General features: G+C 43.2%; 2 long non-coding RNA genes across 3 annotated transcripts; both read left to right on the top strand.

The window, feature by feature from the left end:
• The first annotated feature begins 250 nt into the window (after positions 1–250).
• On the top strand, positions 251–2,672 carry LOC131497519 (uncharacterized). Its single transcript, XR_009254999.1, has 3 exons — positions 251–386; positions 1,866–1,969; positions 2,419–2,672. It is a non-coding gene; the product is annotated as an uncharacterized LOC131497519 (long non-coding RNA).
• Positions 2,673–3,547: 875 nt separating this feature from the next.
• LOC131497645 (uncharacterized) lies at positions 3,548–10,610 on the top strand. Of its 2 annotated transcripts, XR_009255059.1 has the most exons (5): positions 3,548–3,986; positions 5,195–5,277; positions 6,434–6,514; positions 6,652–7,710; positions 8,994–10,610. It is a non-coding gene; the product is annotated as an uncharacterized LOC131497645 (long non-coding RNA). The 2 variants fall into 2 exon arrangements; XR_009255058.1 differs by lacking the exon at positions 6,434–6,514.
• Positions 10,611–18,016: the final 7,406 nt, after the last annotated feature.

Raw genomic sequence — 18,016 nt, 5'->3', positions numbered from 1 at the left:
GGTGCAAATGTTGAATTCAAGGATGTAGAGCTAAGAGCCTTAAGGTCCAATAACTGTCAACTGGAAGGTATATTTTCTGTTGGGGAGAAATCCCCATGTGATGGCAATGACTTTGCATTGGTAAGGGAAAGAATACCTTCATGCCTTCATGGTTCTTGCCCTTTTTCTGTCTCACCAAAATCAAGACACAGGTCATGTGCACGTTTATCAAGAAAACACCTTTTTTTTTTTTTTTTTTTTTTTTAACAAAATAAAAAGGCCCTGGAAGACAAGTGTAATGCATTGAGGTCTGTGAAAGCAACAAAGGAAGCAAAAGTCAAACAGCTGAAGGAGAAAGCACATAACCTGGAAGAATTCTATGAACAAAGAAAAGTGCCTACAGAAAAGTAAGATGTTCATGTGAGAACTGTCACAAGGACTGCATTGTATGAAAGAATGTGGCGGCCAGTAGAGATAATTATATTTCTTTTGAAATGGGGTCCAGAGTATTTTTGCCAAATGCATTCAGTAGAATTGTGCCTGCCCTTCCTACCTTGCTTTCTGTAACATAACCTGCATTTTCCTTTCTGTCCTGAGTGCTTGTCACACATTGTGTCATGTATTTGGGGTGGAAGAGGGAAGGTACCAGCATAATAATATTGATACCTGGATCCACTCTGGATCCACCTACATTGTCCTCTAGGTTTCAGTCCCATCACACTGTTTTGTCATCCAGCAATTAGGTCATTTTTGTTTAGGACCAGACAGGGGTCAAAAATGTGTGGGGGAAAAAATTGAATTATCTTGCTGCAGAAATAATAGAAAGTGGAAAGTTGGAAAGTGGGTAGGGGTGCCAGCAGGACTGGATCCCTGCATCCATTCTGCCAGTGAGATTGTTCACTGCAGGCCCAATCCCTAAGAAAGTCGAGTTGTTTCCTGTCCCCTGATTTTTGAAGTGTAACTCCTCTGAGTCTTGACCAAAGCCTGCAGCTTCACTAGGGCTCATCTTTGCTGGCCGCCCCTGAACTACACTTGTTTACTTCTAAGTCTGTGCCCAAAAGTTGTTCAGCTTCTTTGCTGTTCAGATGAATGCCCCCCAAATCAATGATGAATTCTAGGGAGACTGGGTCCAACTGCCAGCCTGGCTTTGTCCTGGGCTTCCTTCTTCTCCATCTTGGTCTTGTGTGTCTTTGTGGGGTTGTTAGATATTTGATGCATTCAGTCACATGCTTCCTCCTTTGTACAGTATTTCCTTTTGTTCTCAGGAGGAGATTGGGGACTTTAGAGTCCCTCATTCATGTTGGAAAGGGAACTCTTCCTTCTCTTCCCTAGAGACTCAGCTTTATGTTAGTCCTTCCCACACCTGGGGTTAGGGACTGCTCTGTCTCACTGGCATCTTGCTTTTTAATTTGTAAGCTCTTTCTGTGAGTGGGTACAGCACCCTGACCACCTCTCTATCTTCAACCCCTTACAACAGAGCCACTACATTACAACCACTCCAGAAAGCATTTGCTGAAGGACTGCCTGAGAGGCCAGAAGGAAGTGCACGTGCCTTTCTCTGTCTAGTGCTTTTGTGTCAGTTTCCAAGAGATACTCAGTTTTGCATGTGATTCTTGAGTACATCAAGTGTCAAGTTGAAACCCTCTAAATCAACACCACAAACAAAATAGTCTGAGGGTAACACAGCAAACCAGCCTTGCCAAGCATTTCCTTTTGTTGCCTTCACTATCAATGGAATGAGTCTTGTTAAAGTAGATTTGGCTTCATGAAGTCGAGGGTTTTCCATATGAAATCTGTTTCCTGGAAGTAAACCCAGACTGACAGTTCATATCAGGTTGTACTTCAGGAGATGTTGCCGCTCTAAGATTGGCCTTTTCCTCCACCAGGATAGGTGAAGGTGGAGGCAGGGGTTGCAATCCTGAACTCTAGCGATGTCTGGGAGTGAGCTGCAATGTTGGTGAAGCCATATCCTGGAAGGTCGTCTTTCAGGGTGATTGTCTGTGTCATGGTACAACTTTTGGACTGAGAATCAGGGCTCCCCATGGAGGTGTAAGACTAGTGATGATCCCCTGCTTCATCCTAATGGGAATATGTTGGTCAGACATGGTTTTTCACTCACTGATGAAATGAGTCTTCACCATCTCAAACAAAAGACCAACTCTGGGAAGGCATAAAGTACAATGTTATTTGATGACTTTATGATAAAGGAGAGGAAACAGAACTAGAAAGTTCTGATAGCAGAGACGTGGCAGCAGACAGAAGTTGAATTTTCTTGAACTTAAATGGGGTGTTCATTTCTCTGATTGTGTTGTCAGTCTGTGCATTTATGGGAGAGGTGGGGGAAGGGATATTTGCATAGGCCTTCAAGAGTGCTGGGAGGTAAAAAGGGGGAACTTCTGGACCTTGGTCCTGACTGTGTATATATCTTTCCTACCTTAGGAAGCTGAAAATGACACTGTGAACTGGCGGCAAAGAAGAATCAGCTGGCAGCTGCAGGTAAAATTTGAAAATAGCTACAGAAGGGGAGCCTGGGGGGCTCAGTCATTTAAGTGTCCAACTTCAGCTCAGGTCATAATTTCACAGTCCGTGAGTTTGAGCTCCATGTCAGGCTCTGTGCTGACAGCTCAGAGCCTGGAGCCTGCTTCGGATTCTGTTACCTCTCTCTCTGTGCCTCCCCTGCTCATGTGCTCGCGCGCTCTCTCTCTCTCTCTCTCTCCGTCTCAAAAATAAACATTAAAAAAAAGAAAATAGCTACAGAAGAAATAAACAAGTACGAGTTCAGCTACTAATTACCAGCAGCTCATGAGACCTCTGTTCATTTTTTTGTTTTTAACCTTTTTACAGTGTGTAAACTCAACATAGTAATATAAACAAAACTTCAGAGGACATATGCATAGAGTATTAACAGATAAAGAAGGGAAGTTTTAGAAAGAACAAGACAATTAAGTTTCTAAACATTTGTGGATCTCAAGCAATGGCCAGACTGCATGGAAACTTCGTCCATGCCAACACTCCTCGGGGGTGGTGTCAATTGTCATAGTCTGTAGGAGAGCAGTGTGTCATATGATGAATCATACCCATCAACGTGGTAGTGCCATTTCATGGCCCTCGTCTTTGCAACCCTGGGAAACGTGGTGAGGATGTAAGTTAAAGAAGAATAGAGTTTTATGATAAAAGACGCTTGTCACATGATGAGTTAGGGAAAGATTGAAAATGGGAAGGAACTCTATGGACGCTGAACCCTATGAGCCTGGAATAATGAGTAAGGAAAGGACGTAACAAGAGCTTTGATCCTACTGTACATTTATAATCATGTGAAGTGTGTTTCATGTGTAAGAATAAATTGTATCGGGACAGATATGAGGTTGATGGGAACGTGGGCAGCTTATTTAAAATCATACCCAATATCGGGCCTTATCTGACGAGAGCAGTTGCAACTCACAGGCAACAAACTGAACAAACACGGGAACAGCTGCAGCAGGCAGAGCTCCCCTTTAGACACCAGGTAACCTGGGTTCTGCCTGACGTACCGAACCCTTAGCGCCTCACGCGGGTGAGTGTAGTGGCCTGTGGGATCCCTGACCACGGGCTTGTCATTGTTGGCTTTTTCAGCTCGCAGTTCGTGAGAAGAATGCTCAGGACAACTAGGTTCTTGTTTCCTCCTCTTTCTTTGGTGCGCACTCTGGCACGACTGAAGGTGGATGTGTTTTTCCTCCCCCAGATCAAGACTCAGATCTGGGACAGGGAGATGGCGGGGCAGGGCAGGGAGGTCGCTTACTTGAAATTCAGGTGTGGTCATTTGACTTGCGTTTTTATGGGTGTTTCCAGGGATGATGCCTGCACTGTTTGTTGTCTAGTAGACGACGCGGTGTTGCGACTCTTCTAGAAGTCCATTATTTTTCTGTATCCAAGACTGGACGGGATGGAAGCGAAGAGGCTGCCTGAGGGATACACGAGGCAGAAACCAATGGCTGCAAGACCAGAGACGCAGAACCCTCCAAAGAGAAGTAAGGAGCACGTTGTGATGTGCCGCAGTCTAATTTCTGCTGGGCAGCCTGTTCCTGTGGGTGATCATCGTGTGGTCTGGAAAGAATCACGAGCACGAAGGACGGCAGGTGGTCTGAAGGGGTGACAGAAGGGTGTTCTCCTTTGGTGCCGCAGACAATGAGGCACTTGTCCCTGTGACTGGTGGAGCTCATGCCCCTCCTCTGACGGTGACCCTCCCACCTCCTCTAGCATCCCCCTGTCTGAAGAGCCTGGAAAGGTTGACAGGACATGGGCCTCATCCTTCTTCCCACCCGGACTCAATGTGAAGACTTTATTTGAGGAGAAGGTCATTTATTCACTATTTTTAACGGTCTTTATTTTTGTTTGTTTTTGGGAACTGTAGCCCTGCATCCCTCAATTCAAGTTCCATAGAGCTTAGCTTAGTCCTCTGATGGTATCAGTGCAACCCTGAAGCGTCACTGCTAACTTCTCATCGTTCTCCTTTTCTCAATAGTGTAAAATTAGTCTTTCGTTATATAATAACTGCTCTCATGTGGAAGGCAGCTTGTAGATAAGCTGAGAGATTGAACAATTTGCCTGAAGTCTGAGGAAATGCACCCTTCTTGAGGATTCATTGAGGATATACACCAAACCAGTATTCTCAACTTTATTTTTTTTTTAGGTTTATTTATTTTGATAGAGACAGAGTATGTCTGAGAGGCATAGAGTGAGAGGCAGAGACAGAATCCCAAGCAGGGTCCACACTGTCAGTGAGGAACCCAATGCTGGGCTCGGATTCACAAGCTGTGAGATCATGACCTGAGCCAAAATCAAGAGTCGTATGCTTAACCCAAGCATTAGCATTGAGCCACTCAAACATGCTCATATTAATCTTAATCTTTAATGAAATGGTGATTCCCCATGATGTATACTGAGAAACCTCTGTTTTACTGATGAATTCTAAATTGCTAGTTGAGCCTGACCTGTCCATAGTTATTTGATTAATTATGAAACAACATGGACCAGGACACCGTGAGGTCTTTATCAAGGTGAGGGGATGGTTCTCCCCCTTATCCTTGGGGGTCACTCAAGGCATGTGGGATACCCTCTGCCTCTGGTCAGGGACCCGAGTGTAGGGAAAAGTTTAAGATATTTGAGGAAGGAGATGAGGGATTGTTTTCGTTCTGCAAATTCCTCTAAAAGCAGAATAAACCTCTGTCCCTTCTAGGGTCTTTGGTAGATCCAGAAACTGCTGAAACCTCTGTGAGTTAGAGCAGCTCTGACTGTACCAAGAATGCAGACAAGGACAAGGTAAATGCCGGGGCCGATCTCAGTTGTAACTCTTTTGGAAAACTCTCATCTTTATGTACAGCACGTTCTCCCGGCCTTGTCTCGTTTTGCGTGTTGTGTGATATGTGTGTTTTCCAAACGCACACTCATAACCCAGGAGCCCACAGGCTTCTCAATTTTTAGTCTGTCAGCTTTCTGCGGTAAGTTTAGAAGCCAAAAGTGCTCAGAGACTGAGTACCTTAAGGTTTTTCCTTAAGTGAGTTTCAGGAAATAATGAGAGGAGGATGACCCCACACTCCAAACAGAGGTCTCCTGGCCTGGGTGACCCCTTCCAGACCTCACCTTTGTGGGAATGGTGTGGCTGCTGTGTCTTCCTTTCTTGATTCTGGCCAGGAGATGAACCTGTTAGAAACGACATTGTGACTCCAACTTTATATTTTGTGCCCTGTGCCATTTAGAGTGGTCCTAGATAAAGTCAGTGTCATCACTCATCACCTTCCCATCTTTGTTGGTAAATGAGTTGTCTGGAATCCTTCCAGCTATACCTTAGGTAAAACTAGTTTGAACACTGTGTCCTTCAATTGTGTTTCTATGAGCAGTTTCTGGTTGTGTCCCCATCACTGTTAGAGCTGATACAGTCTCATGACACATACCAGGAGTTTTATACCAAAACACTTGCATGAAATCTGTTATGTGAATTTCTCCCTCTTTTTTTCTGTTGCACATAATTACTCTGTGTCCTGTAGTATGCTTAAAGTCAGAATTCCCTATGAATTAAGATGAACACATCTGAGCTTTGTAGACATTCACCACAAGTAACTTGTTCCTCACAGAAGACTCTCATTCCTCTGCAAGATTCCAGGCATCCTCCACTCCCCAGAGGTCTCAGAGGCCTTTGACAACACTTCAAGAGGGAAGACTCGCTTTCTCAGGGAGAGGAGCAGAGGAGGCACAGTGAGGGTCCGGCTGCAGAACGTTTTGCCAGGAGTGGCTGTGATTCCATGAGCAGAATATGAGCCGTGTATTCCCACTCATTTTTTTGTGTTCTTAGTATACCAAAAGCAGAGCATCTGGAGTCGCTGTAGAGGAGGGATGCAGGGTGAACCTGGACATCGATGGCTGCCTCTCTGGAGAATCCTACTTCATTAGTCTGTAATTATTTCTGTTAACCCTCTAGGACAGGACCCTTGCCAGTTTACTTCCGCAGACATGGGCAGTGATGTGTGGTGGCATCCAGTGGCAGGGACAGAGTTTTCGGGTACTGATGCTACACTCTTGGATCCTGGTGGCAGAGAAGGTGGCAGGTGCTGACACATTCTTCTCAGGGTTACAGCTGCTTTTGGTATTGGTTCTCTTGTCTGGCATATGGACGTAGCTGTCACTTCTGTTCTGCAGGGCAGTCTGGATCCTGGGGACCTCCTCCGTTAACTGGACGATTCTGCATGCCCTACCCTGGAGACGCCCCGCCCCCATGGACTATTAGGCACGTCCACCTCCTGAACCCTGGTGGCCCTGGCGCCACCCGGAACCCCTCCACCTGCAACACTTGGTAAGATGATCTGAGCACTAGGAGTTGACTTGTAAAACACACTCACCTTATTTTTGTTGCTGTTAGGTCTTGGGCCAAGGTGCAGAGGAGGTACCACAGACCATTGTGATGCAAGCAGAATGTCTGCTGCCATTACCACATTCCTCAAGTTTCTCAGGATCTCGTCTTTGTCCTTTCCCCCACCATGGGTGGGTACAGGCGTCTCTTGTGGAGAAGGAATGGGGCCGTATGCAGCAAATCAGACATAGCGCCTCAGCAGAAATGCCCCGTACACAGTCCACATGCTGGGATCTGTGAGGCATGAGGCACAACGTAACGTACGTCCATCTAGTTGTGCCCCCAGCCATCCATAGTTGTTCGCTGAGTGAGGAATACATCTGAATCAGGGCTTTTGGGAGTCTTCATCAAGTTATAAGGGATGGTTCTTCAAGTTCTTCTTGGGGATCACCGGAGGCATGTGGGACACCCTGTGCATGTAATTTGGGATCTGACTGGGGCAAAGAGTTTAAGTTGTCGGAAGTATGAGGGGAGGGTTTTTTGTTTTGTTTTTGGTCTCCAAACAGTCTACTCAAGTCAGAATAAACCTCCATCCCTTCTAGGGCTTTTTGCAGGTCCAGAAGTAGGTGTCACAACCAAGAGTGACATCGACACTGGCTCTGCCAAAACTGCCAAGAAGCACAAAGTAAATGCTGTGGCCATTTTCAGTTCTAAGTCTTTACGGACCGCCACATCTTTCTGTACAGGACACTCTCCTGCCATTGTCTCTGGTTTGTGTGTCGTATGGTATGTCTGCTGTTTTGTTTTTTTTCCCCAAATGCAAAACCTTTACTGCTGAGTCTACGGGCTTCCCTGTTTCCCAGCTAGCATCTGTTTGTAGTAACTTGAGCAGCTAAGCGTGCCTAAAGGTGGGGACCATAGGGCTTTTCCAATGTGTTCCTGGAATAAATCAAGGAGGATGACACCACACTCCGCTTGGAAGTCTCCTACCTTGCCTCATTCTTTGTGGATCTCCTCAATGTGGAATCATTGCTCTTGCTGTTTCCTCCTCTCCTGTTTGCTTCTATCGAGGGTTTTAACGTGCTCAGAAAAATCTGTGGGTATCCTTACAATTTGAAAATGCAAACTGCCTTCACTCCAACTTATATTTTTGTATGTGTCCTTTAGAATGGTCTTAGACAAAGTAAATTTCATACCCATCAGCATTTTGGTAAACATGCTGTCCAGAATCCCTTCAGGTGTGCCCTGGGCACAAACACTCTGAACTATAAGAGGTGGCATGTTTGTGATAGAAAACATGCACTGAAACTTAAGTTGTGAAGAGAAAAAAATCCAAAATTACCTGTGTGGCAAGTCCCCACGGTGTCCTTCACTTGTGTTCACATGAGCACGTTCTCTCGTGTCCTGTGTCACAGGTACAGCTAAAACATGGAAACTTACACCAGACATCAAAGTGCATTTGTGTTAATCAGCTCATTTTTCCAGACGACATAATTACCCTGCAAAGTGTACTGCACTTAAGCTGAGAAGTACCTCCGAAGTAAAATTAGCTGAACCCAACTAACATGTATAGGCTACCTGTTTCTCTAAGAACATGCTTTCCCAGGTCCTCTACAGGCCCTCAGGATCCCCATCTCCCCATATGTCTCTGTGCCCATGGATAGCACTTTCAGAGAGGAGGAGACCCCATTGTCGGGACAGTAGTTTGGACACAGGCAGGGGCTTAGAGGTAGAACTTTGAGCCACGAGGGCTATGATTCCATGTGTGGACACTGGCTTTGTCATTCCTTCTCATTCTGTAGTTCTTCACATACACAATAAACAGCCTCTGTGGTGGAGGGGATGAAGGGTGGAGTGTGATCCTGGACATAGTTGCCTTCCTATCTGGAATATGCTACTTTGTTAATTTAGTATTCAGCCTATAAATCTTCTAGGAAAAGGGCCCTTGCTGTTTCTACGTTTCCAGACACGTGGGGACACTAGTTTATCCCAATCACATCCATTCCTCACCTCAAAGCTGTAAGTGGAACCCAAAGTATGGGTAGAGATTTTGGTGCTGATGCTGCCCTCTTGGAACCTGGTGGTGGGGAAGCTAGTAGGATACGAGCACTGCTTCTTTGGGTTTCTGCTTTTTGCTGGTGTTGGTGCTCTGTTCTGTCCTATGAACATACCTCTCATTTCTTTTCCCCAGGCTATTTTGTATGCAAGAGTCCTGGTCCTTTCCCAGGATTGCCTTGCAGGCTGTACCTCATGGACCACCCTTCACCACCAGTCATGGGCTATAGGCCACATCCCCCTCCTCCACCTACTCTCTTTGTTAAGATGACCTGACCTGGATGAGTGGCTGCTAAAGTATATTCATCTTCTTCATGATTGACTTTGTGGCAATGATGTAGAGACGGTTGTGAGTCTTGGCAATCCAACTACAAACTGCCTGAGGACACTGTAGCATGTCTCAAGTTTCTCAGGACATACATACAATGGGCAGTGTCATGTCCCTGTAATACAGTGAGCTATACGTTTCTCTTGTCAAATGAAAGAGGATTTTTTACACAAAAGCAGATGTATCAGCGGTACTGGTGTGTATGTTGGAGATACAATGTTTTGGGTTCTGTAATGAATGAGGTGCACCCCCTAACTTTTAGAGTATCAGGTGTCCTGTGTGAAAGAGGGACATTCATTAAATGATGCAGACCTTGTGATCACCAAAATGGAAACACCAGTGAAGGATCCAGTGCAAAACGGGGAGCCTTGAATCATACAGGAATAGAAGGGAAGTTGAGCACAGTAATCAGAGTTTGAGGAGGTGCAGAGGGGAGGGTGTTGGGGTCAGTGAGATGCAGTTGGAGGTCATTCCTGGCCACAGCCTGAGCAGGGAGTGTGAGGTCCACACGGAGCTGCTATGTGGGATCGATTTCAGTGCACAATGTAGCGTTCATCTCCAAAATGTCAGTGTGTTGCCAAAGTGCACGCAGGTAATCACCTAAAAAGATTCTTGTCTCCCTGGATTTTCCTGAAGGTTCTGGATATTTGTGGGGGGAAAAGAGCCCTGGAGATATGGGGAATTTAACTTGGTCTTATGAAAATGCTGTATGCCCAAGTTCATATCCCTCAGACTAAAAGTGGAGACAGGGTCTAGATCAGCTGAGTCATCCTACAATTCAGGGCTGGCCAGATGCCACCACTGCTGGACCCCTGCCATCACCCTGACTACAGCTTTGCATCTCCTCAGACTTCTCTCACAATATTATAATGCTTTGCCTGTGTTCCTGCTGTCTCAGCCCTAATACCAGTTCTCAGTGGGACCTACACAGAGCCTCAGCTGTGTTATCTGTGAAAACAGGGGTAATATGTGTTTCTAAGAACAAGAGAAAAAGAAGACATTCAGTGCATAAAGCATCTGCAAAATCTCTGGGAAGTGTCCCCTCACGCTTCTCACAGTTTCAATTAAGATATTTCCACACAATGATCCTCCAAAAAAGATAGTCACGGGAGTTCATTAAACTAAGACTGTTAACAACTCAGCCCAGGGTGGGAATCACTGTTTTAAAAAATAAGACAATGTCCTTCGTTTTTCTATTAGAATTCGGGCCCTGCCACACAATGAAAGAAAAGATAATTATGAGAATGTGTACATTCAGAGACCTAGATCTGAAGACAATCATTTTCTATTACACATAATCTCACAGATGCAGCCACACACTAAAGTGTTCATCTGAGGCCACAGCCACAGATAAACTACAGAAGACAGAATGCATGTAGGAAAACATAAGATCAGAGGGAAATAAACCAAAATCTCTTTGCCTTATAGGACTGTGCACCGTGACAGACTATGGTGATTATATATACATTTTAAGAAGGTGTCAGATCTACCTGAATGCTTTCCCTGCCCATCCTGTCCCCTCCACTTTGTCCTTCCTACTGTCCCCTAATCCACCTTTCCTCGTCTTGTCTCTGTGTCAATGTCTGCTTCTAGGACCATCTACTCTCACTCCCCATCGAGTGCATACAGTGGGGTTCCTGTACACACAGGTGACACTTGCAGAAATGGTAATGGAGAATAGAAGCAAGATCACCCTTTGTGCAGGGGAGGCCGAGGTAGTTTTCCGGGGTGATGGGAACTTTCTATATCTAGATTGATGGGGTGCTTATGCTCATTTATTTTGTAAATATTCCCTGACTCCATGGTGCCTTGGGGTCAGATAGACAGGTATCTGTCCTTAGGAAATGGCTGAGTTCTGATGGTGGAGAAGGATGGGGGACCAGCAGTGACTGTGGAGAGGAGTGAGGGTCAGACCCATGCCCAGGATGCCAGGTCTCCACAGATAGCACCACGTGTAGGAGGACTCTGAGGAGCAGAGATTTCTTGATCAGACCCATGAACTACATAATCCTCCTGTAGTTTCCTCACTAAGCGATGGCCAGAGCACATGGCTGGAGTGGAGCAGTGGGCCTGGGGGATTGAGTCCGGGAAAGGGACAGGCATAAGGTAGCGACAGGGAGTTTGAGAGACAAAGGGAAGAGAGGAGAAGGGACATTTCTCTGCTGACTTCACCTACATTTCTGTGTGTCCAAAAGGAGATTATTGTCTCCCAGGGAGGGGAAGAGGTCTGGCAAGAAGACAGAGTGACATTCTCAGCTCAATTGCCCAGGATATCTGCCTTGCTCTTGAGTACCTAACACAGGAAGCACATGCTTTCTGTCATGATTTGAACTGCAGCTCGTACTATTTAGTGAAAATCAATCCAATTATGAGTCCCTCAGCATTAAAGTACTACAACAAAATTAAGTGAACAGACTGAAAGATACAACACAGGATAAAGTCCAAAGGTAGACCGACTGCAATACTTATGGGAACACAGTCTATCAGAAAAGGAGGTAGGTACCCCAGTACAGGCATTCAGACACCTGGGCAATATCTGAAAACGTAAAAAAAAAAAAAAAAAAAAAAAAAAAAAGTAGTCCTTACTTCAAAAGCAACATTAGCGCTAGACACAACAGGATCATGGTTTAAGGTTTAAAGAGAAACCATATGACTTCATGGTGCTCTACCCATGAGACCAAGTCTCATCAAATTATACCCTTTAACTTGGGCTATTTGTTATATGTAAATTATACCTCATTAAAGAGAGTTTCAAAACACAGAATACTAGAAACAAATGTGGGAACGTTCCTTTCTAATCCTGAAGTCCATGGCTGATATTAGTCTGCCCATGTCTCAAAACTCCAAAATAATAAGACATTTAAAAAATTAATAAGAGCAGAGTAAGCGGACCCTAAGCTCACCCTGCCCCATTTTTTCAACTACATAACTTCCACATCCAAGTCCATGAACCAGAGAGTGATCCAAAGACTGGCAGAACAAACTCCACACCTAAATACAGAGAAGCTGCATCAGAAAGGTTAGGAAGGTCAGAAAGGTGGAGGCTGGCTGCCTGCAGAATGGACAGAGAAAGTGAGCCCTCACACCAGGGAGCTGACACAGGGAAGACTAATCTCCATTACATTAGGCATTAAAACCCAGAGGGGCTGAATTCCCTTGAGTTTAGATCCTGGAGATTTGGAGGTCAGCTGACCCAGCACTGGGTGATCCAGGAGGATAAGTGATAGCCAGGTCCCTGCCTGTGTACAGAGGCAACGTAAACATGGCATTTACACAATGCCGAAGCCACAGGAGACAGATGTATTCATGCTGATTCCTGAGTGTGTTGGAGGACTTCTCCAACAATGAGGGAGCTCACAGGCATCATTCTTCTCCCCCAGCCTCCCAGAATAAGTATAGAAGCACCCACCAGAGGCTGAGGCTGCACAGACTCCTACCTAACCTGTTAGCAGTGCGCCAGTCCCAAGGGTTCACTGGGGGACTCACCACACCAAGCCTGCTGGTCTCAGGGCATTCTTAAAACCACAAGGGTATCCTGTCCAACAAGCTGCATGCATAGCTGCCAGAGCATGCTGTGCACATCTGCACCTCACCCAGCCACATGTCCCCAGGCACCGACACACTCTGTGCATATCCTCAAGCCCCTAGCTTCCACAGCCCCCAGCCACCAAAGGACATCGGGAAACCTGGCATAGGACTAGTCGCCCTGTGCAATTTTGCTAATACTCCTGCCCTGCTCCCAAGTTACCTAGCAGGCTTAACTCCCCACAGCTGGCCTGCCTGGGTCCCACTAACACCACTGAGAGCAGTCACAGCGCACAACAGGCACGCAATCAGTGCAGACACCTGCACTGAAAGGAAAAGTAACCCAGACATGACAGCAGGCTGTGGGCAATACCCATATGATATCCTCCTGAAGGTCCAGGTCCTATAAATGGAGACGTGCACTACTGAGGACTCCAGGACCTCTTCTTCATAACGTCATTAATTTCAAGATCAGAAGGCACAGTTGACTTTATTTCTCTGTGTTAAGAGAGGCAGAGAGACAAAATGGAGACACAGAGATGTATATCCACAATGAAAGACCTAGTCAAAGCCACAGCCAGAGATCTAAGCCAAAGAGATATAAGTAACATACCTGATACAGAATTTAAAGCATTGATCATAAGGATACTCGAGTTGTGAATTGAGTAGAAGAGTGAAACCACTGACATAGAGATAAGAACACAGTAGACATTGAGGACACAATAAAGGAGAAACACGTTTGCTGGAATGAACAGAGGGATGGAAGAAGCAGCCGAACAAACTAGTGACCTCGAAGACTGAGTGATGGAAATTAATCACACTGAACCAAAGAGAGAGAACAGAATTCTGTAACATGAGATGAGACTAAGGGAACTCAGTGACTACAGGAAAGATAATAGTATTCATATTGTAGGAGTCCCAGAAGGAAGAGAAAATGGGGCGCAAATTTTGAGGAAATAATAGCTGAAAACTTCCCTAATTGGGGGAGGGAAACAAGCATCCACATCCAGGAGAATAGAGAACTCACATCAAAATCAACAAAATCAGGCCAACACACATATTGTAAGCAAACCTGTGAATTACAGTGACAATAAAGAAAAACTCTTAAAAGCAGCAAAAGAGTCCTTAACTTAGAATGGGAGACCCATAAGGCTAGCTACATATTTCTGAACAGAAATTTGGCAAGCCAGAAGCGAGTGACATCACATATTCAAAGTGCTGAATGGAAAAATCAGCAGCCAAGAAAACTCTATCCAGCAAGGCTATCATTCAGGATGAAGGAGACACAGACTTTCCCAAACAAAAACTAAAGGAGTTTGTACCACTGAACCAGTCCTGCAAGAAATATTAAGAGGGATTCTTTGAGTGGAAAGGAGAGACCAACAGTGACAATTTAGAGGTAGAAGACACAAATCAAGTAAAAAATGAATATTTCTGCAAAAAAATCAGTTAAGGAACTCAGAGAAATGGATTTGAAACATAATATCTACCAAAAACCTAGGGAGGAGAAAATAATGGGTGCAAAGGTAAATGATCATCAACTTAATACAAACTGTTAAATGCAGAAGAGGTTATATAAACACCTAACAGTAACTATATACTAAAACCAGTCATAAATATGCTAAGAAGTAATCAAATATATCACTAAAGAAAATAAGCAAAACATGAAAGAAAGGCAAGGAAGGATCAGAGAAAATCATTAGAAACCACAAGAAAACAGGTAATAAAATGGCAATACGTACATCCATATCAATCATTACTTTGAAGGTAAATGGAGTGAATGCTCCAATCTAGAGACGTAGGGTGTAAGAATGGATGAAAAAACAAAACAGATTTATATGCCTATAAGTGACCCACTTTACACCTCAAGAATAATAGAGGATAGAGAAACATTACAAAAATGCAAGTCAAAAGAAAGCTGGAGTAGCAATACTTGCATCAGAAAAAATACACTTAAAAAAGTACATAACAAGAGACAGAGGAGAACATTATATAACAGTAAAGGATACAATCCAAAAAGAAGATATAACAACTGTAAATCTATCCCACAATTAAGTGGGATTTATTCCCAAGCTACAAAGGTCGTTCAATATTCGCAAATCAATCATTGTGATACAATACATCAACAGGAGAAAGGATAAGAACCAGATGATCTGGGTGGCTCATCCTTTAACAGTCTGAAATCAGCTCAGGTCATGACTTCATGATTCCTGAGTTCAAGTCCCGCATCAGAATCTGTGTTGAAAGCTCAGAGCCAAGAGCCTCCTTCGAATTCTGTGTCTCCCTCTCTCTCTGCCCCTCCCCTGCTCACGCTCTCTCAAAATTAATAAACTTTAAAAAAAAAAGAACCACACGGTCATTTCAATACATGCAGAAAGGAGCATTTGACAAAGTAAAACATCCATTCATGATTATAACCCCCTAAAATAGGTTTACAGGGAAAATACATCAAGGTAATAAATGTTATCTATGAAAACCCTGCAGTTATAATCAACCTTAATGGGGAAAATCTGAAAGCTTTTCCTGTAAGGTCAGGAAGAAGACAAGGATGTTTACTCTTACCACTTTTAATAACCTAAATGTCCATCAACTGATGAATGGATAAATAAATTGTGGTTTATATACACAATGGAGTACTACATGGCAATGAGAAAGAATGAAATATGGCCCTTTGTAGCAACATGGATGGAACTGGAGAGTGTGATGCTAAGTGAAATAAGCCATACAGAGAAAGATACCATATGTTTTCACTCTTATGTGGATCCTGAGAAACTTAACAGAAACCCATGGGGGAGGGGAAGGGGAAAAAAAAAGAGGTTAGAGTGGGAGAGAGCCAAAGCATAAGAGACTCTAAAAAATGGAGAACAAACTGAGGGTTGATGGGGGGTGGGAGGGAGGGGAGGGTGGGTGATGGGTATTGAGGAGGGCACCTTTTGGGATGAGCACTGGGTGTTGTATGGAAACCAATTTGACAATAAATTTCATATATTGAAAAGAAAAAAAAATAAAGTTCAAATATACAATTAAAAAAAAAAACAAATTATTGGAGGTCCTAGCCACAGCCAGCAGACAAAAGAAACGAAATGAAACAAAGCAAAATAAAATAAAATAAAATAAAATAAAATAAAATAAAATAAAAACAAATCCAAATCTGGAAGAAGTGAATCTTTCACACTTGCAGATTACATGACACTATATATAGAACACCCTAAAGAGTCCACCCAATAACTGCTAGAACTGATAAATGAATTCAATGTCACAGGATACAAAATCAATGTACAGTAATCTGTTGCATTTCTAGACAATAATGAAGCAGTAGAAAGAGAAATTAAGGAAACAGTCCCATTTACAGTTGTACACCAAATAATAAAGTATCTATGAATAAATCTAACCAAAGTGGTGAGCGACCTATACTCTGAAAAGTATAAAACATTGATGAAAGAAATTCAAGATGACACAAAGAAATGGAAGGACATTCCATACTCATGGATCGGAAGTACAAATACAGTGAAAATGTCTATACTTCCCAAAACAATTGACACAATTCAATTTCCATCAAAATACCAACAGCAGTTTTCACAGAACAAGAACAATCCTAAAATTTGTATGGAACCAAAAAAGACCCCAATCTACAGAGTAAAAAACCTTTATGTGAAGTGATAACTATGGATAGCATTATGCCTCTGTATCTTCTGCTCCAAAACACAGTAACGTTGGCCTAAGCATTTGAACAAACGTTAGACATATCCCAGCCAAGGATCATTCTACAAAATACATTCTACAAACGTACCCTCAAAACTTTGCAGATTATGAAAAATATGGAAAAATCTAAAAATTGTCATGGCCAAGTGGAGCCTAAGGAGACAGGATGACGGAAATGTGCCAGTTGGGATGAGTCTGGGATAGAAGAGGTTAAAACCTAAGCAATCTGTAAATCTATAAATTTTACTACTAAAGTAAAGTACTACTTTACTTCACTACTTTACTAATAAAATAAAGTACTAAATTTTAATAGTACTTCATACTACCATATCTCTTTGGGATATTGATTGTGATTATGTACCAACTCATATGACATCAATAGTCAGAAAACAGTCTAATGTATGTGGAGACTCAGTAATACCTTCCCAATTTTTCTGGTAACTAGAAACCCATCACGAATGAAAAGATGATTAGTAATCATGGTTTTATGTTTGCAACACATAATATTATATGACTAGTTCTAGTATTAGTTACTAGTGATGGACATGTACCTATTCTTGTTGTTCTTACTAGTGTTTAATTTAAATAATAGCATTCATGTTACAAAAACTGAATGCATGATATACACTTCATAGAAACATCTCCTTGACATAGTTTCAGATAATAACATGTATATACCACTGTATTATGTGGTATGTAAATTAAGTGTTTTTCTGATCTGGACAAGCATGTCATTGAATGGCTTTCCATAAAGGTGGTTATCCTAGATAAGGAATGATACTCAGATTTTACAGGATGTACTTCACATCATGCCTGAACATTGTCAAAACTAAAAATATACACACGGCTAGATGAATCATTGTGACTGGCTCACTTATTGTAAAGAATCCTTGCTTTAATATTTTCATGCATATTTTTATCAGGAATACAAGAGAATGAAATATTTCCAAATCAAAGAGATATTCAAAGACTGGAAGAATGATAGGGAGTTCAACGGGTTTCAGAAGGATAAGATGTGACCATGAATGGGGACTCACAGGAAAGCAGCTTTCTCTGGGCCACTCTGACATGTTTGCATGAGGATATGTGACTTGCCAAAGAGTGAGACCCAGAATCACAAGAGAGAAAGACAACGCTTTAGGAAGAGGGGACTTGGAAAGGGTGCTTCTGTGCCTAAGTGATGGCTCAGCAACCTTGCTGGGGGTCCCTGGGTCAAAGACTTCAAAAGGCCAGCAGTAACCTAGACTCACAAAGATCTTAGTAACATAGATCAATGTAACTTAGAGCCACAAAGATCTTAGGGCCACAGAGTTGATCTTCACCTATGATTAGGAGATGACCACAGTTTCACAGGATATGATCATTGGGCTGGCAGTAGATGGTTAAAATATTATTTAGGGCTATACATTTAATTAAAAAAATGTATGTGTAAAAATTTGGATTTGGAATGTTAAGAAAAATCACAGGCGCAACGTTACTTAGTTAAGGCCCCATGTCACTAAACCTAATTTCACTCCTGCAGGAATGTAACCTTTAACCAGCCAGCAAAGAATTCCCTAGTCAGTGCTGGAAATTTAACTGATAGATCCCTGCCATTCCCTTCA

The sequence above is a fragment of the Neofelis nebulosa genome, chromosome 16, assembly GCF_028018385.1.
Source record: "Neofelis nebulosa isolate mNeoNeb1 chromosome 16, mNeoNeb1.pri, whole genome shotgun sequence".
NCBI lineage: Eukaryota > Metazoa > Chordata > Mammalia > Carnivora > Felidae > Neofelis > Neofelis nebulosa.
The sequence above is the reverse complement of the archived record's forward strand: the minus strand, read 5'-3'. Positions and strand labels throughout refer to the sequence as shown.